Source organism: Mercenaria mercenaria, chromosome 10, assembly GCF_021730395.1.
Source record: "Mercenaria mercenaria strain notata chromosome 10, MADL_Memer_1, whole genome shotgun sequence".
Lineage (NCBI taxonomy): Eukaryota > Metazoa > Mollusca > Bivalvia > Venerida > Veneridae > Mercenaria > Mercenaria mercenaria.
The window spans coordinates 70226732-70237279 of record NC_069370.1 but is presented as its reverse complement, the minus strand read 5'-3'; the positions used below and the strand labels follow the sequence as shown (position 1 = coordinate 70237279).

Below are 10548 nucleotides of genomic sequence, written 5' to 3'. Positions count from 1 at the left end.
CGCCTGAAGATTTTTGTCTTTTTTTATTTAGAAAGTGCTTTCATTAGTCATAATTGAAAATAAAAAAGTGAGCAAAGTGATTCAATGAGTGTTTGCAGTATTTGCATACAAAAATACTTTGGTAGGCTGTAAAATAATTGGGAAATTTCTCATAAGCGTGCAATAGAAATGTTAAATAGAACACAATTAGCTGTTCTGCTTATTATATCATTCTCATATATACACACTTAAATAATATTGCGTCTTGATGTTTTTGTATTTAATTTTTGTTGCTACTTAATTAAGTATGATTTTTATATTCGACCGATGACATATCCCTTTAATAAAGACTGTTTCAAATTGTTAAAAAGAAAAATTATCATCATGACAACCTCACACTTGAACGTAGCCATGTAAATCGTAAATATTATTCCTGTATGAATTGACAAAATTATCCTATTACACGTAATTTTAATGCGGTTTGTTCTCTAGCTAAAGAAGTCATTATTTATTAACTAACAAAGTTAAGTCTTTGTTAGCCAATATTACATTTCCTGAAGTATCTTGATTCGTGAACAAAAAAATAAACGTTAGATAAGATATTGTTAAAACAGAAAGAGAAAATCCCTTTTGGAAGTCCCAGACGAATTGATATATTTTCAAAAAATAGAATACCGGAAGCAGGTATCATCTTCATAGTATCCCTAAGAAATTGATATGAGGTTACTATAGTATATCTTTGGAATAGAAATGATATTTATTATATATATATGTTATATTTCATAGGCTCTCTCACTACTTTGCATTGATGATGATATCCTTCAGACCTACATCAAACACGTCCTAACCTTAGTGTGAAAATAATTAAAATAGAATGCTGAAACAATGTTTCTATTGTTACAATGTATATGAGCCGTGCCATGAGAAAACCAACATAGTGGCTTTGCGACCAGCATGGATCCAGACCAGCCTGCGCATCCGCGCAGTCTGGTCAGGTTCCATGCTGTTCGCTTTTAAAGCCTATTGGAATTGGAGAAACTGTTAGCGAACAGCATGGATCCTGGCCAGACTGCGCGGATGCGCAGGCTGGTCTGGATCCATGCTGGTCGCATACCCACTATGTTGGTTTTCCCATGACACGGCTCATATTACATGTGTATTTTTACTTGAATAATTAGTATATTTTAAAAGATTTACGAAACGTTTGTCATTCACTCCCCTAAAACAGTCTGACAGTGTCTGTTTAACAAACAGACTTCCGATGTCTGTACGTGAGCTGTAATATATTAAATAATGGGGCGGTTCCATTATTTATCAATAATCTCATTATATGACACATAGGTTTAATCCATTTGTATGCTAAGGTAATTTAATAACATGTTACAAAATGTTTCTGTATGAATGTAAGTTAGATAAACTTCACACGTTTTAATTCAACTATGGTTATTGTCTGATAAGAAATTAATAATGAATTTAGTACCACGCATGCAGTCAACGCTTTTGATATTTATATAAAGATCCCGTAACAACTTATTTCTCAAAAACATAACTTGCCATGAACTGTTTCCATAAATTTTATGCATATATGATAGTTTTGGTACCGTTATATTGTTATATTGGATGAATTTTTTGGTTATTGCCCTTTGATGTTTTTTTACCCTGAAACATTCACAGCGTCTTCTCTCTTTATATATTCTGGTAAGGTTTGGATAATCCCAATGCTGGTCGATTTTTTGTAATTATCAAACCTGATCAGTGCGCCGACTCGCGTTGCACAAAAAATCCTTCACGACAATGATTGTAACTCATATTATCAAAACCTCCCCATTCATGTATTTTAGTATAATTTTCTTTGTATACATGGACGTTTGCCTCTAGAATACCCTGTCTTGTACATGTAGGTAAATACAGCAGGAGACATCCGTTTCTAAACAATCCGTTAAGTTATTTAGTTAAGTTTGAGTCTAAAACGTTTCTCAGCCATAATTACATCCAGGTGAAAAATCTGTCGCAAAACTCATAAACTACGCATAACGAACAATAAGAATATGAAGTGACTCATTTTACTTCGAAATTCAGTAAATAAAACATTATTTCATACATGTTTACTTTTATATGAAGATGTGTTTGTTTTCTTACCACAAGCATTTATCTTTGTATACAAGATTCGTAAAACGCTCTCTACGTGTTAACAGAAAACTGCTGATAACGTGAAAACATAGTAATGCTGAGTCAGCAATTGTTCACTTAAACTACGGTTTACTTTCAAGTACTTTCACCTGTAGATAAAATAAGAAAAAATGTACAGTTATTCTGTTTATTTAATTTTTAGGCAACAACAAAGTATGTACATGTGGTGAAAGAATAAATGTTATGTGTAATCCGCGCACCAAAACACTGAAAACTTATATGATTAAAGTACAGGAAAGTAAAAATCAACAGTTATAATATGTCATTTTTATTTTGCGATTCCTCCCTGCAGTCAGTTGCAATTTGCTTTGTTATATTCTTTAATCAATCTGAATTTAAAGCGTCGAAATGGTGTCGCAACATTTTGTTCATAACTAGTGTAGCCTGGGAAACAATTTTAACTTTCGGGCATAAACTTTATTTTAAAGAAAGCTTTCAGAAAAAAAAACCCACATAATTCCCTGAAATAAATTCAAGTCAATGTAGATTTTTGATATGTCATAAAAAGACAAGCTTTATAACAGCTCAAAATATATAATGTTGCAAAATATTTTAATTGACATATCTAAAATGAAAAAAAAAATAACAACATTAGGGGTATCGAAAATTAGCTCCTCCTATATTAACGGACTAGTTTTTACATCAGTTTCCTTCCAGATTGAATTTTATTACATAGTCCAGTTTTAGTTCTGCATGGCTTTTTTCTAAACAGATTATTTAATTAACTATGCCTGTCTCCACTTTCATCACACAGACAGTAGTACTTAATGACGTAATTGTGTAATGTTCATCATGACATCACAATTTTTACATCATCATACATGGATCGAATCTTGGAAAGGATTATAATACACTGGACACTATACTTATTCTTGATTTATGCCTAATATAATAAGGCATCTTTTTTATTATGTAGAAACAAAAGTAATTGTTTTAATTATAATTCTCGGAACAGTGTAAATTTAGTGATTTTAAAATCTTTAAATTCTCTGTGACTGTGTCTGGTCTGGAGCTGGAAGTGAAATTTTGAGTGTTATGTGATGTAGTTTCCCGAGTCAAATGTTTAAAAGTGTGGAAATAAAGCATGTTTTAATTTATTCGAGAATATGTTTTTTTTTATTTTTACGCTGGTAAGAGTCTAATTTATTGTTAGTCTTTATAGGAATGTTCAGGACCAGATAAGTGTTCATTCATTAAAAGGACAATTCAAGGAATTAGCGCCAATGATACGTTCCACAGAATAATGTAAGAATATAAGTAATATCGATACAAATTAAAAAGAAAAATATAATGGCCTAAACTGAATTCGAACCCAGGTAACGTGCGTATTCATGAATCAGAGAGCTTACCATTACGCCACCGTGTCATTGAATTACTGTGATAGGTTATTTTAATTAATGTAGATATTTTCAGGACACAAAATATCGCGTAAAGTAACAAAAACGTCCGAACATATTGACGAAGGTTAAAGAGTACCAGATCAATACTTACGGACAATAATATGTTGTAGGGGTTTGTTGACATTATAAAATATTAAATAACTTCTTTCAACTCAAATTTTGGTATGGATTTGATAAGAAAGAGCATGTGATTCCCCTTCACTCAGAATTTTTCTTGAGTTTTAGACTCTTAGCTAGTCTTGGATTTTGAATTTATTAAAATACAAAAGAAAGTTCAGTATAGGCTCTTTCAAAGTGTTGAATGTAGACTGAACTTACAATTCATTTACCTGTGGAGACTTTAATTGGGGAAATCCCAAAATCAGTGAATTTCGGTTATGTCGTGTTGGGCGACCTGAGGTTTCCCACTTTTTTGTTTTGTCCATTTTGCTTCAGATATTTCTAGAAGGTCATTTTGTAGATATCAAATATATCTACTTTTACACGAAGAGCAGGAAAAACACAAATACATATGTAGTAAATTAGTGCACTTAACTATCGTTTCACACCAAAAAGAAAAAAAACTGTAAAGACAAATCTGAATTTTTTAGGTTTCATCTCTAAAAGGTGGTTATATACCTTCTTCATGTGTATGTTGGATTTACTTAAATACATTTTGTAATTACTTCTCTCAAATTTGAAAGTGTATAAACTGAATGTTCCCATTGATTTCAACATAATTTCTAGTTTACATTTCCAATTGATAGATAATTTCAATAATCTTGAGCAAAAAAGAAAAACAATAAAAAAAAACAAGTTTTAAAACTGCATATAGCGTCCGAATTCAATATTTCGAGAGTATCTTCTTTGCGGAAGACAGACAAAAGGGAGGTAATAATAATTTCACAAATTTCAGTTAAAATATAATAGCTAATGTAAATCTTAGACAAGTGTTACAAACTTATTATTTTCGAATATTTCTGTAGTATGTTTATAAAATCTAAACGCTGTCTTGGTTGGACAGCAAGGATAGAAAAATCAATTTTTAAAAATACTTCCATTGAAAAACAAATATACCTTAAAGGCACTGACCTCCAGATTTGGCTAAAATAATCTTTCTTTTAAATTGAAGTTTGGCCATATTATGAACATTAGAATATGAGTTTTTGTTTCTAAAATATTTTAAAAATTCAAAATCAAGAAAAAAGATGACCGAGTCGGGAATCGAACCCCGGACTGCCGCGGCAATAAAGATATTTTCCGATCGTTGTAACCGATAGCGCTATAGCTGAAGTAGTGAATAACTTCAAAATATAGATATTTATAATCGAGACAGTTTACCTGGAGTAAATGTGTGACAAACGCTTTTCGATTTTCATCGTAAAAAGTAGCAAAAAGAGCAAATTCTCACGAGTTTCTGTAACATAAAGTTTGTCAGTAATTAAGTTTTAAAGCCTTCTTAAGAAATATAGCATTTATTTTCAGATATCAAAAAAATTATAACTGTTTTGTTGTCGAACGATCTGGAGGCCAGTCCCTTTAAGCGCTCAGTGAACATAAATAAGAGTAAATAATCAGACGTTAAAGTTTCGAACAAATCCCTACCTGATCAAAATCAGACTTACCACCCTTAACCATATCAAAAGCTGCATCTAATGACCAGTTTTCATACACAGCTTAAATGTGCCGTATAACTTGCATTCACTTACATGAAGCCACACTATCAGGATTGATACTATTACTCTTTGTTACTATTTATACTTATTATCATTTATAATAATAATAATAGTAATAATATTATTATTATTATTATAATTATTAAAGGTCCATTACTAAAACCCGAACGAGTATTATATGAAAACCAGAGTTTGTAGCTGAGACTTCCTATTTACTGAAAATATGGCCCACTGCATCAGATCTGACCAAATAGTCATGAATATGTTCAAGAATAACTAACAAATAAACAAAAAATGTTGCCTGTGTCAAACCGAAAGTATGTTTTCCGACTGCTTACGAACCCGTCGAGCATCTTCGGATTTTTTCGGAAGAATCCTCCGAAACGATGCTATAATTTATAAATAGATGCAAAATATATTATATGCCCAAACGATAACGTGATTTTTACAAACTTCGCACATGGAATTCAACAATTTTGTAACTCACAAAACCTTCATGAAAATCATTCTTAGACCACGATAATTCGTAAAGAGCCAATCGCAAAGCAGACTTGTACCCGTCTATATTTCATATACAACAGTAGCGTTGTATATATATATCGCGGGAAACTTGGGCAAAAAACGCGTGAATTTCGTGTCAATTAACAATCTAACAATACAGGCGAACGCCGTAGTTAAATGACCTTGCAATATTTTCACCAGTTATCAATGGGATAAAAAATAAGTCTGACTTGGAGGTAAATTCAGTTGACAACGTCTAAATATTAATATTGTGAAAATGACCCTATGTTATTAGATATCAATAAAATTGAATTACAATAAACTACATATTTGTAGTGTAGAACCAACTGGGTTAAAACGTAATTTACACATTCACTGAATGTTTCCAACAGTTGTAACTTTTTAGGTTCACTTGTTATAAACAAGACATGTCAGCACGATCCTTACATTTGCAAACAACTGGATCCAGTTCTTCGAAACTTTAACAGGCGATTGACTTAACGGCCGATTAACTTTATCAGTAAACTTCGACAGTTTAGAAAACTTAGAAAATCAAATGTATCATAAACACTATTAAATAATATTTACAGAAAAATTAAAATATCATACTAGCGTTTCCCACCCACCAAGATTAGTATCTTGAATAGAAATTTAACAGGCGGTTAGTTTAACCGCTTAATGCAGTGGTCGTGGGTTCGAGCATCATTGGGGTCACGACCATGACTTCTCATATGACCCCAGTACTAGTTTTCATAGGAAACGGACTCGAGAGTGGTTACAATAAGCTTAAAGAGTTAAAGCTTTCATCACAATCGAGCTAAAACAAATTAGTATAAACTAAACTAAACTAAACTAAATTACAGCCCGTTAAAGTTTCGAACAACTTGGCCCAGTTAGAAAGTAAAACAACTACATCATTCTTACAAGAAGGGCACAATATAGTAAAAGGTATTCCTAGTCCTACGAGCATCTACCCACTAACTATATCCTGATAAACAAAGTAAACAAATAAAAAAAAACTAACTAACTAAAAAGATAAATAACCTGGCTATTTTCTTGAATCAACGTATCTGTCATCGTTTTTCGCCAACATGCAAACTCCTCGCAAAAACTAATTGTTCAGCATGCAGTCCAATTTTGAGTATTTTTGAGAAATCCATACTTAACTGTTTAGCATTAATTTTGTGATTGCAAATGACTCAAAGTGTTAATGAACATTAAATCTTAGTAAATCCGGTATTGGAGTAAAACTGAATTTACACAAATAACATGCATTATTTCATATGCCCTACTGACAATTAAGCGCTAACGGTACAAAGATGATATTACTTTTATAAAAACACGTTAATCCTAATTTCTATTGAACGCCTGGGAGAGTTTTCAATAATTGCAGTTTTTATGTCACGTGGTCTAAGTCGGATAGACAACTCGTGCCGTTGTCTACGGGATATATACAACTCGCTTTGCTCGTTGTATATATCCCGTAGACAACGGCACGAGTTGTCTATCCTATACTTATAATACAGGTAACAAACAGCTATACTACAAGTTTGCGGGAGGACAATTCAGGCCCTTCCCAAACAAAAGTGTTTTTACAACTTCGTCTGCAAACTTTTTCAGTTAATCTCTTTTCAATATACATGTAGTTTTAAGAATATAAATGAATAACTGTCTTACACTGCCGAAACAAAATGTGATTGAAATTTACCTAAATACACTGATTTATGTACATATGGCTACATTAATTTAATAAGATTTTAGACATTAAACACATTGTCTTGGCCTAATATATGTCACGGTCAATTTTAAACATAATTTTTGTACATTTCATATTTTTCGTGCAAGTCGTGTATAATTACCATCATGGAAATACAGTTATTTTGTCGCGCGTCTTTAAACGGATATTCGTTTGAAACAATTTTAAAATCACGTGATCCCGAAGAATTTCCGACCGGTTACGGAAAAACGATAAACATGAAAGTAGGACAAAATGACCCCCATGTCAGTCTAAGAAGATACAGTAACAATCATTTGTTTCTCTGTTCTTGTGTTTATTTCAAGGGAATATTGCACGGCTATCATAATGTTTAATACTATATTACAAAATGTGTAGTCTTTTTTTAAGATTTATGTCTATTCATTTGTCTTTATTTTGCACCTTTAATAGAATAGTATTAATAAAAAGATTATTATCATTATTATTATTATCCTTATGATGATGATAACGATGATGATAATTATTATTTTGAATGCAAAGATATCTTTCCTGTTATTATTATTATTAGCAAGTTATTCTGTTCTGTTTTTTTTTAAATAATACTGAATTCATACATTTCTTTCATTGGCCATTGATATAAGGTATTCTGTTGCTTTCAACGAATTTATATATTTAGTAAACATTTCAATATAAACTGTCATATTGGTGTCGTGATATTATTTATAAATAATACATCGTATAATACATAACGTTTAAGAATCGTATTCTGTTCACTCATTGAAAAAATAATTTTGTGAATACACATAAAAAGCTATAATCTGTATTTTCCATTTCAAGAATATGTTTTAAAATTACCACGACGAATAAGTAACAAATACAAAAGGAGTCGGTTTCATAAAGAAAACTACACAAAACAAAACAATGATTAAGATGTATGTTGGTTTTATTGCAATTATCCCAGTGACCTGACCTATCTAAACTGTCTTCTCGTACGGGTTTTAGCCTGGTATGATATGACCTGACCTTTGTAAACTGTCTTCTCGTACGAGTTTTAGCCTGGTATGATGTGACCTGACCTGACCTTTGTAAACTGTCTTCTCGTACGGGTTTTAGCCTGGTATGATATGACCTGACCTTTGTAAACTGTCTTCTCGTACGAGTTTTAGCCTGGTATGATGTGATGTAAAGACATTCATTCACTCTAATAAACGTAAGAATGTACGTACACATTTTAATATAAAATAAAACCCGTTTCATCCAATATAATAGTATGAACAGCAAATGGCACATCCTTGAATCCGTCACACACAAAATATTCCGACTTGCCTGTAATATGTCAGTAACACATTCCAACATTTATTTTCTTCAAATCCTTTCCTTCTCTTTTCGAACTGCCAGTGTCTAATCTCAAAATTTGTTTGAAATAACGAATCCGGCAATATTAGTTATCATCTGGCAATTAATTATCTAAAATCCCTATATTCCACTTCATCAGTGGCCTAAAACACAGACGCAGTTATTATCAGGTCTCCTTCCAAAGTTCCCACAACGTCCACCTTCCTTGCGGCTACACCCAAAGTCCACACAGCCTACCCAGCCAACACTCCTACACAAACATAGTGCCGTAGAAACTAACAATAAAACAATAAACCAAGTCCTCCAAACGCGGCGAAATGTTAGTATTACGTCCATGTCTAACGTCAATCTGAGGAGTTTGTCAATCTGAAAATTAAAAGTGGAATTATGTTCGGAATATTCAGTATATCAGCAAGTACATACATAAAGACAACATAAAAGAAATTTTAAAAGCTTTTTTTTATAATTCATGTTTTGCATTTTTAAAAAGGGTACGTTTAATTTTTCCAAACTTCTGAAAAAATAAGGTCTGAAAAACGAATAGGTTTAAGTGATAAAACTTTTTATATGTTCAAAGTAATTACAACGAAATGACTAAAAATTAAGTAGTATGTTCTATTATCAATTAATTGTAGTTAAATAGAATGAACAAGCACATTTTTAATTTAACTGAAGAAAATATTTTACTTACTCAAAAAGACAACATGCTACTCCTAATGTTTGTGGTGGTGAGGCAGTATTTCAAAAGTTTTTCGTCATGACATTTATACAACTTGCATTTTAAAGGTACTGACACTGTTATGCAAGACATGTTCGTAGTTCAAGAGAGATTTTTATGTTTATAGAAGCCAAAAATCAAATGTTGTAAAAATAGATTGTTTATTGGAATAATAACAAACAAACCAATAGGGATTGGGACTAATTCTCACACATTGAAGGTACACAGGAACGCATTGCAGTACTCTATCAAACCTAGGTTAATTCATTTCAGTCCAGTTATCCAATCACGTTCAAACACATGCGTAGATCTAATCATTCTGAACATAAAGTGTAAGCTCCAGAGTATAAGAACGAAAATAATATAAAAGTTTGCTGTAGGTAATATATTTATCTTGTAAACCGAAAAGTTCTTTAGCATGCTATTCATAAAAACTACAAAAAAACAACAGTTATTAAATATACACATGAACACACGGTATTTAACATGACCGCTTTGTCCACAAAGTTTATCTAGGGTGTTCTTTATGAAAGAACAAACACATAAAGATCTCTCCGCAAGCATTTTTAGCTCGACTATTCATAGAATAGTGAGCTATTGCACTCGCCCATGCGTCGGCGTCGGCGTCGGCGTCTGCGTCCGCGTCCGCGTCCCGATTTTGGTTAAGGTTTTGTATGTAAGCTGGTATCTCAGTAACCACTTGTGGGAATGGATTGAAACTTCACACACTTATTCACTGTGACAAACTGACTTACATTGCACAGGTTCCATAACTCTATTTTGCTTTTTTACAAAATTATGCCCCTTTTTCGACTTAGAAATTTTTGGTTAAGGTTTTGTATGTAAGCTGGTAACTCAGTAACCACTTGTGGGAATGGATTGAAACTTCACACACTTATTCACTGTGATGAACTGATCTACATTGCACATGTTCCATAACTCTATTTTGCTTTTTTACAAAATTATGCCCCTTTTTCGACTTAGAAATTTTTGGTTAAGGTTTTGTATGTAAGCTGGTATCTCAGTACTTAC

At 32.1% G+C, this 10548-nt stretch overlaps 1 long non-coding RNA gene across 1 annotated transcript; it reads right to left on the bottom strand.

Moving 5' to 3' along the window:
• Positions 1-8367: 8367 nt before the first annotated feature.
• Positions 8368-10078, bottom strand: LOC123560212 (uncharacterized). The gene is made up of 2 exons (XR_006688135.2): positions 9490-10078; positions 8368-9164 (listed from the first exon to the last, which is right to left on the bottom strand). It is a non-coding gene; the product is annotated as an uncharacterized LOC123560212 (long non-coding RNA).
• Between the last annotated feature and the right edge of the window lie 470 nt (positions 10079-10548).